At 40.2% G+C, this 19,376-nt stretch overlaps 1 protein-coding gene and 1 pseudogene across 5 annotated transcripts in view; one reads left to right on the top strand and one right to left on the bottom strand.

Annotated features, from left to right (window-relative positions):
- Positions 1 to 19,376, bottom strand: part of ZSWIM5 (zinc finger SWIM-type containing 5) — a 145,151-nt gene that overhangs the window by 115,852 nt on the left and 9,923 nt on the right. The gene's annotated exons all lie outside the window — the stretch shown is intronic.
- On the top strand, positions 2,926 to 3,374 carry LOC109437363 (small ribosomal subunit protein uS13 pseudogene; annotated as a pseudogene).

Consider the following 19,376-nt stretch of genomic DNA (forward strand, 5'->3'; position numbering starts at 1 on the left):
CATGGAAAACCGTATGGAAGTACCTCAAAAAATTGAAAATGGAACTAACTACCTTATGACCCAGCAATTCCACTTCTGTGTATCTATCCAAAGAAATCCAAAACACTAATTCGAAAAAATATATGCACCCCTATGTTTATTGCAGCACTTGTACAATAGTCAAGATATGAAAACAACCAAAATGCCCATCGACAGACAATTGGATAAAGAAACTGTGGTACATTTATACAATGAGTATCATTCGGCCATAAAAAAGAATGAAATCTTACCTTTTGCAACAACATGGATGGACTCTGAGAATATTATGCTATGTGAAATAAGTCAGACTGAGAAAGACAAATACTGTATGATCTCACTTATATGTATGTGGAATCTAAAGAACAGAATAAATGAGCGAACAAAACAGAAATAGACACAGAGATACAGGGGGGAAAAAACTGTTGGTTGCTAGATGGGAGGGTGAGGGGATGGGGAAAGGTGAAGGAATTAGAAAGTGAAAATTAGTAGACACAATATAGTCATGGGGATATGAAATACAGTATAAGGAATATAATCAACAATGTTGTAAAGATTATGTAAGGTGTCAGATGGGCACTGGACTTATCAGGGGCATCAATCACTTCATAGACTGTGTAGATGCCTGACCAATGTGCTGTACACCTGAAGCTGAAGTAGAATAATATTGTATGTCAACTATAATGTAACATATATATATATATATATATATATATATGTGTGTGTGTGTGTGTGTAGCCATGGAATGTGGAGTATAGCATAAGAAAGATAGTCAACGGTATTATAACAGCTATATAAGATGTCAGAGGGACAACAGCTTGGGGGAGGTGGGTTATCACTTTGTAAGGGGTGTAAATGTCTAACTAGTATGTTGCTTTGTACACCTGAAACTAATTTTTTTTAAAAAGAGAGAAAATACATCCTATCAAAATTACTGGGATGCAGCAAAAGCAGTAAATAAGAGGGAAATTTATATCATTTCAGGCCTATCTTAAGAAAGAAGAAAAAACCCAGATAAACAAACTCACATTATAGCTTAAAGAACTAGAAAAAGAAGAATAAATGAAACACCAAAGTCAGTAGAAGGAAGAAAATAATAAAAATCAGAACAGAACTAAATGAAATAGAGAACAAAAAGACAACAGAAAAATTAATGCAACAAAGAAATTTCAACACAAGGATTTATTCAAACAATTAACTCTTATATCAATTACTAAAAAATTATGCCAATGGGACAACTACTACATATTGGCTTCCAGAATGGTCTGTGGTGCTCCATATATATTTTCAATTCCCTAAAATCAAGATGTGGAGATTATCTGAATGGGCCCAATGTAATCGAAGGGTCCTGATCAGAGGGAGGCAACAGGCTTAAAGTCAGAGAGAGGAAATGTGACAATGGAAGCAGTGAAGTGATATGTTATGAAAATGGAGGAAAGAACCATGAGCCAAGAATGTTAGTGGCTTCTAGAAGCTGGAAAAAGGCATGGAAAGAGATCTTCTAGAACTCTGGATTGCACAAAGCTCTGCCAACAACTTGATTTTTACACAGAAAGACCCTTTTCAGACTTATCTCCAGAACTGTATTAAGTCGTATTAAGTCTTATTTTAAGCCACTAAAGTTGTGGTATTTGTTACAGCAGCAATAGAAGATTAATACAAATGGCAATACTCATTTGTACAGTTTGATCTACAGATTCAATGCAAACCCTATCAAAATCCCAGCTGGCTTTTTTGTAAAAACTGACAAGCTGATTGTAAAATTCATATGCAAACTCAGAATAGCCAAAATAACCTTGAAAAAGAACAGTATTCAAAACTGCTTATGGTAATAGCATAAAAACAGACACACAGACCAGCAAAACTAAATCAAGAGCCCAGAAATAAACCCACACATACATGGTCAATTAATAATTGACAAGAGATATATTTTTCCTAATAGGGGAAAGAATAATCTCTTCAGTAAATGGTGTTGGGAAAACTAAATATCCACATGCAAAAGAAAAATTAGACCCTATGTTACCACTCACAAAAATTAACTCAAAGTGGATTGAAGACTTAAATGTGAGACCTGAAACTGTAAAATTCCTGAAAGAAAATATAGTAAAAAAGCTTTTTGACATGGTTCTTGGCAATGACTTTTTAGATATAACACCAAAAGCACAAGAACAAAAACAAAAATGAGCAAGTGAGATTACATCAAATTAAAAAGCTCCTGCACAGCAAAAAAACAACAACGAATGAAAAGGCAACCTATGGAATAAGAGAAAATATTTGCAAACCATATATTAAATAATGGATTAATATTCAAAATACATAAGGAACTCGGGGCCGGCCCGGTGGCTCAGGCAGTTAAAGCTCCATGCTCCTAACTCCGAAGGCTGCTGGTTCGATTCCCACATGGGCCAGTGGGCTCTCAACCACAAGGTTGCCAGTTCAATTCCTCGAGTCCCGCAAGGGATGGTGGGCTCCGCCCCCTGCAACTAAGATTGAACATGGCACCTTGAGCTGAGCTGCCTCCCGGATGGCTCAGTTGGTTGGAGCACAACCTCTCAACCACAAGGTTGCCGGTTCGACTCCCGCAAGGGATGGTGGGTTGTGCCCCCTGCAACTAGCAACGGCAACTGGACCTGGAGCTGAGCTGCGCCCTCCACAACTAAGACTGAAAGGACAACAACTTGAAGCTGAATGGCACCCTCCACAACTAAGATTGAAAGGGCAACAACTTGACTTGGAAAAAAGTCCTGGAAGTACACACTGTTCCCCAATAAAAAGTCCTGTTCCCCTTCCCCAATAAAAAAAAAAAAAAAATACATAAGGAACACAAACAACCCACACAGAACAATCCAATTTTAAAATGGACAGAGGGCTTCCACATGAGGCCTACATACCACCACTGGGGCTGCTGCCATGTCTCTAGTGATCTTTGAGAAGTTCCAGCACATTTTGCGAGTATTCAACACAAGTATTGATGGGTGGTGGAAAACAGCCTTTGCCATCACTGTAATTAAGGGTGTGGGGCGAAGATATGCTCATGTGGTGTTGAGGAGAGCAGACATTGACCTTACAGAGAGGGCAGGAGAGCTCACTGAGGATGAGGTGGAACATATGATCACATTATGCAGAATCCACGCCAGTACAAGATCCCAGACTGGTTCTTGAACAGACAGAAAGATGTGAAGGATGGAAAATACAGCCAGGTCCTAGGTAATGGTCTGAACAACAAGCTCAGGGAAGACCTGGAGGGACTAAAGATAATTCGGGCCCACAGAGGGCTGTGCCACTTCTGAGGACTTTGTGTTTGAGGCCAGCACGCCAAGATCACAGACCACACTGTGGGTGTGTCTAAGAAGAAATAAATCTGCAGGCCTTGTCTGTTAATAGTTTATACACCAAAAATAAAAATAAATAAAAATGGGCAGAGGACTTGAATAGACATTTTCCCAAAGAAGACATACAAATGGCCAACAAGTACATGAAAAGGTATTCAATGTCATCAGAGAAATGCAAATCAAAACTACATGAGATATCACTCACTACTGTTAGAATGGCTATTATAAAAACACACACACAATAACAACAACAAAAGAAAATAAGAGCTAAATGCTATCAAGGATGTGGAGAAAAGGGAACCCTGGTGCACTGTTGACAAAGACTTTACCTACTCTGCCATCTTGATCAGAAGTCAACAATGCAGTATTCAACAATACAGTCATCATGGCACCACTGTTCCTTTGGTGAGCTCTCCTCCCACCCAGTTGGTCCAGTACAGGCAAGAGCCAAATCTGTACTCTTTATTCACCTAATGCCACTTGTCCAGCCCTGGTGATTCCCTGAGATCCCGCCTTGGTAATCCCCTAAGACCTCACTCTACCCAACTCACTTACCCAGCCTGAGCCTCTTCCAGTGTCTCCTCCACATAAGCAGCCTGCCTTGGCTCACCCTGCACACTTTCCCAAAATCTCTCAAAGGTTCACAAATCTTAAACAACAGCAGCCAGCCTTGGTGTGCCTTGTAGCTCTCGCAAAGGGGCCCCAAACCCAGCACACGCAGCTACTAGTCTCAACCTGCATTGAAAATCCCATCAGGTGGCCCCAGGTGGCATAAATGGATGCAAGTCTTAGCCTGGAATGTATCTTCAAATAAGTGGCCACATCCTGGCACCAGTAGCAACAGGCCTCAACTCGCACTGTGGTGTCCACCAAAAGATCCCAAGCCTGGCACAAGTGGCAGCTGGCCTCTGTTCACAGCATAGCCTCTCCCACAACTCCAAGGCCAGCACAAGTGGCAACCAACTGCAGATTATTTTGTAGCTCCTACCAAGTGACCCAAAGCCTGGCATAAGTGGTGGCTGAACTTGGCCTGCACTGAAGCCCCTCCCAAAAGGCTCCAGACCCAACACACCCAGTGGCCAGCTTCAGGCAACACCAGAGCACCACCCAACCAGCTCCACAAATGACAAACCCAAAAGGCAGACGTGGTTGGCACCAGAGCTCCACTAAAGCAACTCCTGCTCCATAAGACAGCTCCTGCATTACACTTCGAACACTGTAGTCATGGCCAACCCTCACAAACAGTCAGCATGAGGGTCAACCCCACCCACTGACATGACAACAACAATTGAGGGTTAGGATTATAATAGGAGGGTACATATAAGCCACGCAAGGACACACCTGGAGCCCCCATATCAGGTGACCAGAGAAACTGTACTACTGAGCCCCACAGGGCACCTTCAACATAGGCCACTCAGTCAAGACCAGGAGACTTAGCAAATCTACCTAATACATAGAAACAAACACAGGGAGTCAGCCAAAATGAGAAGACAGAGAAACATGTCCCAAATAAAAAATAGGACAAACTCCCCAAAAAAAGAGCTAAAACGGAGACAAGCAATCTACCAGATATAGAGTTCAAAATAATGGTTATAAAGATGCTATGAGAACTTCAACAAAGAGACAGGAAACATAAAAAGGGAGATAGAAACATAAAAAAGAACCAGTCAGAAATAAAGAATACAGTAACTGAAATGAAAAATGCACTACAGAGCATCAACAGCAGATCAGATGAAGCAGAGGACTGAATCAGGAATCTAGAAGACAAGGTAGTGGAAAATACCCAATTGGAAAAGAAAAAAGAATCTAAAAAAAAAAAAAATGAGGACAGTTTAATGGACCTCTGGAACAATATCCAGTGTACCAACATTTGCATCATAGGGGTAGTAGAAGGGAAAAAAAAACAAAGGAATTGAAAAATCTATTTGAAGAAATAATGATGGAAAACTTCCCTAATCAGGCAAAGGAAATAAATATATAAGTCCAGGAAGCGCAAAGACTCTCCAACAAGATGAACGCAAAGAGGCCCACACTAAGACATATCATAATTAAAATGCCAAAAGTTAAAAACAAAGAGAGAATCTCAAAAGTAGCAAGAGAAAGGCAGTTAGTTACCTACAAGGGAACTCCCATAAGACTGTCAGCTGATTTCTCAACAGAAACTTCACAGGCCAGAAAGGAATGGCATGAAATATTCAAAGTTGTGAAAAGGTAGGACCTACAACCAAGACTACTCTACCCAGCAAGGTTATCATTTAGAATCGAAGGAGAGATAAAGTTTCCCAGACAGCAAAAAGCTAAAGGAGTTCATCACCACTAAACCAGTATTACAAGAAATATTAACCTGATAAGTAGTTAATATCCAAAATATATAAGGAACTCATGCAACTTAATACCCCCCCCAAAAAAAGATCTGATTTAAAAAAGGGCAGAGAATCTCAGTAAACATTTCTCCAAAGAAGAAAGACAGATGGCCAATAGACATACGAAAAGACAGATGGTCAACATCACTAATCATCAGGGAAATGCAAATCAAAACCACAATGAGCTATCACCTCATACCTGTCAGAATGGTTATCGCCAATAAATCAACAAACAATAAGCATTGGCAAGGATCTGGATGTACATTGTTGATGACATTGTAAATTGGTGTAGCCGTTATGCACAACAGTATGGAGGTTCCTCAAAAAATTAAAATTAGAACTATAATATGACGCAGCAATTTCACATTTGGGTATTTATCCAAAGAAATATAAAATACTAATTCAAAAAGACATACGCATCCCTATGTTCACTGCAGCATTATTTATAATAGCCAACATATGGAAGCAGCCTAAGTGTCCACTGATAGAAAAATGGGTAAAGAAGATGTAGTACATATATACAATGGAATATCACTCACCCATAAAAAAGAATGAAATCTTACCATTTGCAGCAACATGGATGGACCTAAAGAGTATTATGCTAAGTGAAATAAGTCAGACAGAGAAAGACAAATACATGATTTCACTTTCATGTGGAATTTAAAAAACAAAATAAATGAACAAACAAAACAGAAACAAACTCATAGATACAGAGAACAAATTCATGGATGCCAGATGAGAGGGAGGTTGGGGGACTGGTAAAAAAAGTGAAAGGGATTAAGAAGTACAAATTGCTAGTTATAAAAATAGTCACAGGGATGTAAAATAGGGAACATAGTCAATAATATTGTAATACCTATGTATGGTATCAGACGGGTACTCAACTTATTGGCGTGATCACTTCATAAGCTACATAAACGTCTAATCACTATGTTGTACACCTGAAACTAAAACATATTGTATGTCAACTATAACTGAAAAATAAATTTTAAAAAATACTGTATGGTATACTTGAAAATTGCTGAGAATGGAGCTTTAATGTTCTCACTATAACAACAAAATGGTAATTATGTGAGGTGAAGGATATATTAACTAATCTCACAATATAATATACTTCACGATATATAAATGTATCAAATCATCACATTATACACCTTAAACTTGTACAATGTTATACGAGTATGTCAATTATCTGAATAAAGCTGGAAAAAGAAAAAGAAGAAAAAAGTTGGAAACTCACACTTCTCAATTTTAAAACTGACTACAGAGTAACAGTAATCAAGACAGTGTGGTGCCAGCATAAGGACAAACATAGATCAATGGAACAGAATCCTGAAATGAACCCATCTATGGTCAATTAATTTTCAACAACAAACCATTCAATGGGAAAAGAATAGTCATTTAAACAAATAATACTGGGACTACTGGATAGCCACATGCAAAAGAATGAAGTTGGAGGCTTTTCTAATGCCATACACAAAAATAAACTCAAAATGTACCTTAGACATAAATATAAGAGCTACAACTATAAAGCTCTTAGAAGAAAACATACAAGTAAATTTTCATGACCTTGCGTTAGGCAATGGCTTTTTAGACATGCTATCAAACAAACAAGCAACAAAAGAAAAAATAGGTAAACCGTACTTCATCAAAATTAAAAACTTTTGTTCTTTGAAGGATACTATCAATAAAGTGAAAAGACAACCTACAAAAATGGAAGAATATGTTTGCAAATCATATCTGATACAGGACTAGTATCTCTTATAACTCAACAACAAAAAGACAAGTAACTGAATTTAAAAAATCGGCAAAGAATCTGAATAGTCGTTTCTCAAAAAAAGATATACAAATGAACAACAATAAACACATGAAAAGTGGCTCAACATCATTAGCCATCAGGGAAAGGCAAATATTACTTTGCCTTCACTAGGATGGTAATAATAATAATAACAATAATAATAAAAGATTGATGGCAATAATAAAAAAGATTGATGGTAACAAGTGTTGAAAAGGATGTAGAGAAATTGGAACCCTCATATATTGCTGGTTGGATTGTAAAATGGTACAGCTACTTTGGAAAATAATTTGGCAGTTCCTCAAAAAGTTAAACATAGAGTTACTGAATGACCAAACAATTCTATTACCAAAAGAAATGAAAACATATGTTAATACAAAATCTTGTACATGATAGTATTATTCATAACCAAAAGGGAACTCAAAAGTCCAACAACTAACGAAATAAACAAAATATAGTATATCCATACAATGGAATATTATTCAGCCATAAAAAGGAATGAAATACTGATACATGCTACTACATGATGAACCTTGAAAACACAACACGCTAAGTGAAAGAAGCCAGTCTCAAAAGATTACACGTTATGATTCCTTTTATATAAAATGTCCAGAATAGGCACAAAGACAGAAAGTAGTGGTTGCTTAAGGGCTAGTGGGGATGGGAGGATTGGGGGAGATGACATTAAAGGGCACAGGGTTTCTTCTGAAATGATGAAAATGTTCTAAAATTGACTGTGGTGATGGCTGCCCATACCTGTGAATATACTAAAAACCATTTAATTGTACACTTTGAATGGGTGAGTTGTCTGGTATGTGAATTATATCTTACTAAAAGTGTTAAGAAAAAGAAAGTCTGCAGTGAGAGGCCCCAGTTCCAAACTACTAAGTCTCTTCAGGGACACTGTTGACACTCTTGTCTTCAAGGCCCCATCAAGCAGTCTTGGGCTCAAAGCAGAGGGAAGGTAGTTTCCTTACTAAAACCTCCCAGCAATGCTAACTTGTCTTAATAATTTGCTAAATGACATATTTATCACGTGGCTATATAACTGCAGTAAGTTAAAATCCAACTCAATTTTTCAATTCTAATCTCTAAGTGAATAGGTAATGGGGAGTAGGTACTAGAAAACCACTCAGTACTAAAGTTCTAAATAAAACTACACTAAAATACTAGAAATAAAAACATAACATTTTGGTTGAGTGACTTCTTTTGTTGCTAATTATCCTGATAATATATTAATAGTATTTGCAGGGACAACACAAGAGGTGACAATCTACAAACCTCTACAATTAACACCCTGATAAGGTATCAAACAAACATTAATAAAGCAGATTCAACAATGTTTCATTTGATCTTTGAAGACTACATAATAGACCTGATTTTTTTTAAAGACTTTTTATTGGGGAAGGGGTACAGGACTTTATTGGGGAACAGTGTGTACTTCCAGGACTTTTTTCCAAGTCAAGGTGTTGTCCTTTCAATCTTAGTTGTGGAGGGTGCCATTCAGCTTCAAGTTGTTGTCCTTTCAGTCTTAGTTGTGGAGGGCACAGCTCAGCTCCAGGTCCAGTTGCCATTGCTAGTTGCAGGGGGTGCAGCCCACCATCCCTTGCGGGAGTCGAACCAGCAACCTTGTGGTTGAGAGGATGCGCTCCAACCAACTGAGCCATCCGGGAGCTCAGCTGCAGCTCAGCTCAAGGTGCCATGTTCAATCTTAGTTGCAGGGGGCGCTGCCCACCATCCCTTGTGGGACTCGAGGAATTGAACTGGCAACCTTGTGGTTGAGAGCCCACTGGCCCATGTGGGAATTGAACTGGCAGCCTTCGGACTTAGGAGCATGGAGCTGTAACCACCTGAGCCACCGGGCTGGCCCTAATAGACCTGATTTTAATGTCACATAATGTGCTACCTTTAGCAACATATGGTGTTTATGAAATAAAGTAGATTAGCCAACACAAACAAAAGTAACATCAGGGAGTAGATGACATTTAGCAACCAGGTTAGCACGGGGCATGTCTTAGTACTCCCCTGCCCAATGTCGACAGTAAATGAACAAGTACAGTGGCCAAGGCCTAAAAAGGGCATGGTAACTAGGCTCAGACTCCTCAGTCATGACAGTCACCCCATCTGTCCAAGTACAGATTATGGCCAAGAATCTACAACAGAGATTAGAGGAGGAAGACAATGAGTATCAGTTGTGATCTAAAGACTAGCTGTAGTGAGAGAGGTTGGAATTCACCTACTAATCTTACTCTTATAAATTCCCCCACAAAAATAGACCAAACAGAATGCTGGAGGATTTGCTCCCACATGGGGTGAATTTACTATATGAAATGAATCCAAGAGGCACAAGGAGTGCAGTGACCAGATACTCCATTCAGGAACAATCCATTCATTCCTCTAACTGCCAGGAGAGCTGTCTGCTAGCAGCTCACAACTAAGTCTTCCTCCACAAACTGCCCTCAACGAAAACATCATGGGTTCAGTTCTCTGAAAGCAGACACTGAGATGGAGATTGGGATGCAAGATACTTATTCAGAAATCAACACCTGTGAAGGAAAGGCAGAAGAAGACTGAGAAGAGAAAGAAGTCAAACTGCAATGCAGGCCTGATGACCAGATACGGCTCTTTGGAGCAAGTATCGCTGGTCAAAGAATTCCATGTTAGGCCAAAATAGTTGGATCTTTATACTCCCACTTTGCTCAGCCATTTGCAAGCTGTTTCTGGAAGACTGTGAGGTCAGGTGAAGCAGCTCTCTGTAGCTGTGGCAGACACTGAACCAGCTGACAGTTGGAAGCTGTCTGCTGAAAGCACTTCCTGTAGCTGAGAAGGGGAAATGTGAGTTTATCTCCATCTCTACCACAGAAAGAAACTGCCTCACCCAAGGTCATGCATCCTCCCCCTCAGGTCAGCCCACATCTAATTCCGGACAACTCTGAAGTATCATCCTAGCTCCAGAGTTCCCAAAAGGATTGACTAAAGTCTTTGTTGGAACTGCATCAGTTCAATCTCTCTGCCCTCCTAAACTTCCTTCCTTCATTCCATTACAAGTGTTGTTCCTCAATAAACCTTCTGCAAGCAAATCTCCATCTCAGTGTCTATTTCCCAGGGAACATAACCTAAAAAACCTGATTCCATAGGAAGATTCAATAAAAAGATAGCTATGACCTACTCTGTTCAGTAACCTCATAGGATATTATTTCATTTCAGCTAGGTCAAATCATTAAAACTCAGCTGTCTAGGACACAAAGTCAAGCCATCATTCTGTTGAAACAAACAAAAAAAAGCAACTTATACAGCAGCATTAGGTTAAGTAGCAGAAGAGGTCAGCTAGGGCAAATCATTAAAACTCAGTTGTCTAGGACACAAAGTCAAGCCATCATTCTGTTGAAACAAACAAAAAAAAGCAACTTATACAGCAGCATTAGGTTAAGTAGCAGAAGAGGATGAATACATAGAGATGCTAAGTGAAATATTTAACTAGCAGAAGAAGCAAATAGAACTGTGTTAACCTTTAAGAAAATAAAGTGGGCCAGCCCGGTGGCTCAGGTGGTTGGAGCGCCGTGTTCCTAACACTGAGGTCGCCATTTGGATTCCCACGTGGGCCAGTGAACTGCGCCCTCTACAGCTCAGATTGTGAACAAGAGCTCTCCCTGGAGCTGGGCTGCCCTGAGCTGCCGCAGACTGAGTGCTGCCGCAGGTGCTGGCAACCATCATGACCACATGCTGCTGTAGGCTACCGTGTGCTGCCATGAGTGGCCGCAGCTTGGCTGGCAACCAGCGTGAGCTGCCGTGGGCTGCTGTGTGCTGCCGTGGGTTACCCTGTGCTGCCATGAGTGGCCAGTGGCCATCGTGAGCGGCCAGCAGACGAAGAGAGCTGCCGTGAGCTGCTGTGAGTGACCAACCGACTGCCTCAGCTCGGGGGAGCACAAGGCTCATAATACCAGCATGGGCCAGGGAGCTGTGTCCTACACAAATAGACTGTGAAACAACGGCTTGAACCAGAGTGGGGGGTGGGGGGACAGAAGAAAGGGGGAAAAAAATAAAGTAACTATTCAATTCATAACCTGAAAATGTGTAGACTAAGAAAGGTTAATTGGGGCCAACCCGGTGGCTCAGGCGGTTAGAGCTCCGTGCTCTAATTCCGAAGGCTGCCGGTTTGATTCCCACATGGGCCAGTGGGCTCTCAACCACAAGGCTGCTGATTCAACTCTCACAAGGGATGGTGGGCTGCGCCCCCTGCAACTAGCAATGGCAAATGGACCTGGAGCTGAACGGCACCCTCCACAACTAAGATTGAAAGGACAAATGACTTGGAAAAAAGTCCTGGAAGTACACACTATTCCCCAATAAAGTCCTGTTCCCCTTCCCCAATAAAAAAATCTTTTTTTTAAAAAAAGAAAGGTTAATTGAATCACATTCAGTCATATTATCTACATCAAGGTTCAAAGGCAACAGAGGAATTGCAGAATTTTTAAAAAGTAAAGGAGATTCTTTTGCATAAATTAGTGCTTCCTGAACTTATTTAAGTCATGGGTCCCTTGAATATTAAATGAAAGTTATGGACTGTCCTCTCTCAAAAATGTCCATATTTGTAAAACACATTTGTAAAATTTGAAAATAATTTCAGGAGTTCATGGATCCCTGAAAGCCATTTACTAATGGCAAGTTAAGAACCCTTGACCAAAATGAGGTTTATAAAGGTAAGATCACATCTCTCTAACCCACATTAACTTACAAGGCAAAAGATGATGACCAAAAACTGCAGGTGAATAAACCACAGTCTTTAGCTTAACTACATTATTATACAAGAAATACATAAACAGGTTCCCATAATAAAATAATTCAAAAAGATTAAATAGATTAAACGAAATTTCCTTGTGGTCACCTCCCATTCCCCTTTCTCTTCACAGAAATTATTTATCAGTTTGATGTAAATCCTTTCAGAGTCTCCCAATGTTTTTACAAAAACTTATGTACCTATTAAAAGGTAGAGAATTATTTTGAATAAACTATGTTAAGAACTAGCATTTAAAAAAACAAAGGATATTAGTGATTTCCCTAATATCAGCAAATTGTAGGGTTGCTGAGCATAATGACTTTTTCATATAACTTTTTCCTGAATACCATCTATCTATTTAATTCAATTCGACCCACAAGTTCCAAATCTGGTTTGGAACAAACTAGTGTATAGATCAATCAATAAATCAATTCAAGCAACATTTAATAAGCATACTAGTTGAATCACTGTGCTAAGTGCTATGGAGCAGTAGTTCCCAAACATTTAAACCTGGAGAGCTTGCCAAAAATAGATTTCTGAGTCCCATTCCAATCTTAGTTAACTAAAATTTCCAAAAGTAGAGCCCCAGAATCTGTATTTTACCAAAGCTTTTCAAGTTTTTTGAGTAAAGTGTAAAACAGCCAGTGCTGGGAATCACTATTAGGAAAATTATAGAAATGAAGAAGATAATGTTCTCAATTCACTTTCTTAGACTTCTTAAAAGTCCATCATGAAACCTACTAGGTATTATGCTGGATGCTGAATATATTGTAGGATACAATCCTTGCCCTGGAAGTGCTTGCAGACTGAAAGGGAAGCTAATATGTGTAACAAAAAATTATAACACAAACTGAAAGTGTAAAGTGCTGTCTCCTTACTAAAATGTAAGCTCCATGAAAGCAGGAACTTTGCTTTAGTCACAGCCAGATCTACGGTGGCTAAACCAGAGCCTAGCACGCAACCAGTACTCAATAAACAAGTGCAGAATAATGCATAGGACTAAAGTGAAAAGAAAGTTTAATTTCAACTAAGTCGATAAGAAAATGGTATTTTTAATAGATGGATAGACTATTCAGAGGCAGAGAAGGGGAAAAGGAAGAGAATATTCATAGTACCTCTACAATGCGTAAAAAATTCCAAGCTGACTTTGAATACATTATCTCATTTAACTATGATATAAACATTCTGAGATGGTATTATGTCTCCATTTTATAGTTAAGAAACTGAGGCACAGATTGGTTAAGTAATATGTCATCCCAGGTTACACAGCTACAAAGTGGCAACCCTGAAAAGTGAATCCAGGTCTCAAAAAATAAGGCTTAGGAATTTATACCTCATTCGCTAAGGAGAATGTCTTTGAAGATTTTTTCTTTTAGTTTTTCATTTGGACTATTTGCTTTTTTAATAACAGCTTTTATTGTGATATAATTCTTATATCATAAAATTCACCCTTTAAGAGTGTACAATCAGTGGTATTTAATATATTCACCCATTTGAGCAATCATCACTATCTAATTTTAGAACATTTCATCAACCCAAAAGGAAACCCATACCCATTAGCAATTATTATATAATACTTCCCCTACCCCAGACCATGGAAACCACTAATCTACTTTCCGTCTCTAGGATTTGCCTATTGTGGATATTTTATATAAATGCAATTATATCACATGTGGCCTTTAAAAAAAAACTTTTTATTAGGATACAATATACATAAGATTTACTACTTAACCATTTTTAAGTGTACAGTTCAGTAGTATTAAGTGAATTCACAATGTTGTACAACTAGCCATATCCAGAACTTTTTCATCATCCTATAAGAAAATGCTGTGTGCCCATGAAATAATAACTCTCCATTCTCCTCTCTCCCAAGCCCCTGGGTAACCTCTATTCTACTTTCTCTATGAATTTGCCTATTCTAGGTAGTTCATATAAATGGGATCATATAATTTTTGCCCTTTTATATCTTACTTATTTCACTTAATAGCTTCAAGTTTCATCCACATTGTAGCATATATCAGGATCTCCCTCTTTTTTAAGGCTGTATTCCACAGTAAGTATATACCAAATTTTGTTTATCCATTTATCTGTCCATGGAGATGGGGTTGCTTCCACCTTTTGACTATTGTAACTATGCTGCTATAAACATAGATGTACAAATATCTGTTTGAGTTCCTGCTTTCAGTTCTTTTAGTTATATATCTAGAAATGGAACTGCTCAATCAAGTAATTTTTTGAGGAACTGCCATACCATTTTCCACAGCAGCAGAACCATTTTATAATATATTCCCACTAGCGAAGCACAATGGTTCCAATTTCTCCATATCCTCACTAACAGTTGTTATTTATTTATTTTTATTATTACAGCCATTCTAATGGGTATACAGTGGTGTCCCATTGTGTTTTGGTTTTTTTTAAGATTTTTATTGAAACATAGCTAACATACAATATTAGTTTCAGGTATACACAATTACTCAACATTAATATACTTAAAGAAGTGATCATGAGAAGTCCAGTAACCACCTGACCCTGTATCACACTATCACCATATTATTGATTATATTCCCTATGCTGTGCATTACATCCCCATGACTTATTTGTTTTATACCTGGCAATTTGAACCTTTTATTCCCCGTCACCTATCCCCCCCCTTTTTAAATTTTTAAATTACAGTTGACAATCAATATTATTTTATATTAATTTCAGGTATACAGCATAGTGGTTAGATTTACGTAATTTAAGAAGTGATCCCCCTGACTAGTCTAGTACCCACCCACCTGGCAATATACATAATTATTACCATATTATTGACTATATTCCCTATGCTTTACTTTACATCCCCATGACTATTTTGTAACTGACAACTTGTACTTCTTACTCCCTTCCTCTTTCTCACCTACCCCCAAACCCCTTCCATCTGGCAACCATCAAAATGTTTTCTGTATGTATGAGTTTGTTTCTGTTTTGTTTGTTTTGTTCTTTAGATGCCACATATAAGCAAAATCACATTGCATCTGTCTTTCTCTGACTTATTCCACTCAGCACTATTATACTCCAGGTGCATTCATGCCGCCGCAGATGGCAAGCACCCATTCCCTACCATGGCCAAGCAATATTCCATTGTATGTATATACCACCTACTCTTTATTCATTCATCCATCGACGGACACCCAGGCTGCCTCCACATCTTGGCCACTATAAACAGTGTTGCAATGAACATATGGATGCACACACACTCTCGAAGTAGCATTTTGGTTTTCTTCAAATAAATACCCAGAATTGGGATTACTGGGTCCTTCTTTGCCTCTTTTTATAGCTTTTGTTTTAAAGTCTATTTTGTCTGATACAAGTATTGCTACCCCAGCATTTTTTTTCTTTTCATTTCCATTTTCATGAAATATCTTCCTCCATCCCTTTACTTTCAGTCTGTGTGTATCTTTCAATCTGAAGTAGGCAGCATATGTAAAGGTCTTGTTTTCTTATCCATTCAGCCACCCTATCTTTTATTTGCAGCATTTAATCCATTTACATTTAAAGTAATTGTTGGTATGTAGTTATTGCAATTGTATTATTCATATATTTTTTTTCATCTCTAAGATTCCTTGTAATTCTGGTTTGGTAATGATGAACTCCTTTAGCTTTTTCTTGTCTGGGAATCTCTTTATCTGTCCTTCGATTCTAACTGATACCTTTGCAGAATAGAGTAATCTTGGTTGTATGTAGGTCCTGGCTTTTCACAACTTTGAATATTTTGTGCCGATTCCGTTTGACCTGCAAATTTTCAGTCTTACGGGAGGTCCCTTGTAGATATCTAACTGTTTTTCTCTTGCCGCTTTTAAGATTCTTTGTCTTTAACTTCTGGCATTTTAATTATGATGTGTGTTGGTGTGGGCCTCCTTGGGTTCGTCTTGTTTGGGACTCTCTGCGCTTCTTGGGCTTGAATATTCATTTCCTTCGCCAGGTTAGGGAAGTTCTCCGTCACTATTTCTTCAGATAGGTTTTCAACTCCATGCTCTCTCTTTTTTCCTTCTGGTACACCTATGAGGCCAATGTTGGTATGCTTGATGTTGTCCCAGAGGCCCCTTAAACTGTCCTCATTTTTTTGGACTCTTTTTGCTGTTCTGATTGGGTCTTTTCTGCTACCTTATCTTCTAAATTGCTGATTCGATCCTCTGCTTCATCTAATGTACTACTGATTCCCTCTAATGTATTTTTCTTTTTTTTTAAGATTTTATTGGAAAGGGGAACAGGATTTTATCGGGGAACAGTGTGTACTTCCAGGATTTTTTCCAAGGCAAGTTGCTGTCCTTTCAGTAGTGGTTGTGGAGGGCACAGCTCAGCTCCAGGTCCAATTGTTGTTGTTAGTCACAGGGGGCACAGCCCATGATCCCTTGCTGGAGTCGAACCGGCAACCTTGTGGTTGAGAGCCCACTGGCCCATGTGGGAATCAACCCTGCAGCCTTTGGCATTAGGAGCATGGAGCTCCAACAGCCTGAGCCACCAGGACGGCCCCTCTAATGTATTCTTTGTTTCAGTTGTTGTATTCTTTATTTCTGTCTGGTTCTTTTTTATGTTTTCTATCTCCATTTTTTATGTTTCCTATCTTTTTGTTGAAGTTCTTCCTGAGTTCATTGAGCATCCTTGAAGCCAGTTTTTTGAACTCTGCGTCTAGTAGATTGTTTCTCTCCATTTTGTTTAGCTCTTTTTCTGGAGCTTTGTTTTGTTCTTGCATTTGGGACAGTTTTTTTTGTCTCCCCATTTTGGCTGCCTCTCTGTGTTTGTTTCTATGTATTAGGTGGGGCTGCTCTCTCTCCTAGTCTTAGTAGAGTGGCCTTATGCAGTAGGTGTTCTGTGGGGCCCAGTGGCACAGTCTCCCTTGACTCCAGAGCTGGGTGCTCAGGTGTGTCCCTTGGGTGGGTTGTGTCTGCCTTCCTGTTGTAGCTGAGCCTTGGCTGCTATACGCACATCAATAGGAGGGATTGACTCTCAGGGCTGATTCGTTGTGAGAACTGACCATGAGTACAATGGAGGCACTGTTGTGCAGGGGCTGACTCCACAGAGGAGGATTCACTTTAGCAGGGCTCTAGTGCCTGCCCAGTGTGCCTTTTGGGTATGTCATCCCCGGAAGCGGCTAGGTGATGTCCAGCTGAGTCCGAAGCTGGCAACTGAGCCCTGGGGCCTCCTGGTAGGGACCCCACCACAATCCCAAGTTCAGCCGCAGTCTGTGACCTGCCCAGGGCCACCTGGCATGAGCCACAAAGCAATCCACAGATGGCAGCCATCGACGCTGGGTTTGGAAGTACCTCAAAAGGCCAAGCCATGAACCGAGGTTGGCTGTCGCTACTGCTGGGCACAGGGATGCTCAGCCAGAGGTAGGGGACACAAAGCCAGAAGCTGCTTGTTTGGGCTTTGTGAACCTTTGAGAGATTTTAAGACAGTCTGCAGCATGAGCCAAGGTAGGGCCTTTATACAGAAAATTCACTGGGAGCAGCTTAGTAGGGCCTGAAAGTTGGGTGGGGTGGGGTCTCAGGGAATCACCAGGACAGAGCAAACGAATGGGGTTAGCCAGGTCAATGGAGACTCAGATATGGCAGCCACCTGGGCACACCAGGAGGGGGGAGGGCTCAACAAAGAAACAATGGCTTCCAGCAGCTCCTCTGTCCAGGAGAAAGCTGCTCCTCCAGCCCTCACCCTGCAGCCAGAAAATTCAGTTCCTCCCCATATGTCCCTGATGCCTTTCGAGCTGCTGCCCCAGTGCTGGAGCTCAGAGCCAGTGAGTCCATTAACAAGTAAGGCCATGCACACAGGCCTTTTAAGAGGCGCACCTAAGACTGCAGCTGCCCTCATCTCACTCAGCCACAATCTCTTCTTGTTTTCACAGCCAGAAGTTGTGGGGACTTCTTTCTCCAGCACTGGAACCCTGGGCTGGGGAACCTGTTGTGGCACTTGGACCCCTCACTCCTCTGGGGGTGACCTCCGCATCTACCTGTCCCAATTTCTAATGGTCACATGCAGGTGTAGGACCGGACATCCGTTCTGCAACTTTGCCCCTCTTACCATTCTGGAGGTGACTTTTTCTGTATGTCCTTATTGTAGGGCTTCAGTTCAGATAGACTGCAGGCAATTCTCAATGATGGTTGTTCTGTAGTTTAGTTGTAATTTTGATGAGATCGTGAAAGGAAGTAAGCACAGTGTTTACCTATTCTGCCATCTTGACTGGAAATCTCCCATTGTAATTTTGACTTGCACTTCCCTGATGATTAGTGATGTCGAGCATCTTCACATCTGCTTATTGTCCATTTGCATATCTTCTTTGTAGAAGTGTTTATTCAAGTCCTTTGCCCATTTTTTAAATTAGGTATTTGTTGTTGAGTTGTAGGAGTTCTTTATATATTCTGGACATTTTTTCCCCCTTCTTCCGCCTCTCCCCTCTCCCCACTCTGGTTCAAGCCATTGTTTCTTAGTCCAGTTGTGTAGGACACAGCTCCCTGGCCCATGCTGGTATTACAAGCCTTGCACTCCCCTTGGCTGAGGCAGTCAGTTGCCAGTCGTCAGTCGACTGCTCACAGCAACTTATGGCAGCTCTCACCAGCTGCCGGCCGCTCACGCTGGCCCCTCACGATGGCTGCGGGCCATTCACGCCCACCCCCGGCTGCTCACAGCAGCCCAGCTCCAGGGAGAGCTGTGGTTCACAATCTTAGCTATAGAGGGCACAGCTCTGGCCCATGTGGGAATTGAACAAGCAACCTCGGCATTAGGAGCACGGTCCTCCAAACACCTGAGCCACAGGGCCAGCCCTATATTTTGGACATTAATCCCTTATCAGACATGTTGATTTTGAGTGGATAGTAGGGTATCCATTTAGAAATATCCAGCAGGCAAAGAAATACACATGCTGATCTTGAATTCCAGAAGTAGAAACAACAACGCAGTCTTAACCGTCATATTATTTGCACAATGACACTTATAAAGAACTTTCCTATATATTAATTTAGAATCTCACAAAAATACTGACACTTTTACAGATGAGAAATTAAGGCATATCTCCTGACTCCAAATTCTAAGATAAGATTATCTGGAAGTATGATATATCA

This window comes from Rhinolophus sinicus, chromosome 14 (assembly GCF_057876585.1).
Source record: "Rhinolophus sinicus isolate RSI-liver-muscle chromosome 14, RSI-T2T, whole genome shotgun sequence".
NCBI classification, from domain to species: Eukaryota; Metazoa; Chordata; class Mammalia; order Chiroptera; family Rhinolophidae; genus Rhinolophus; species Rhinolophus sinicus.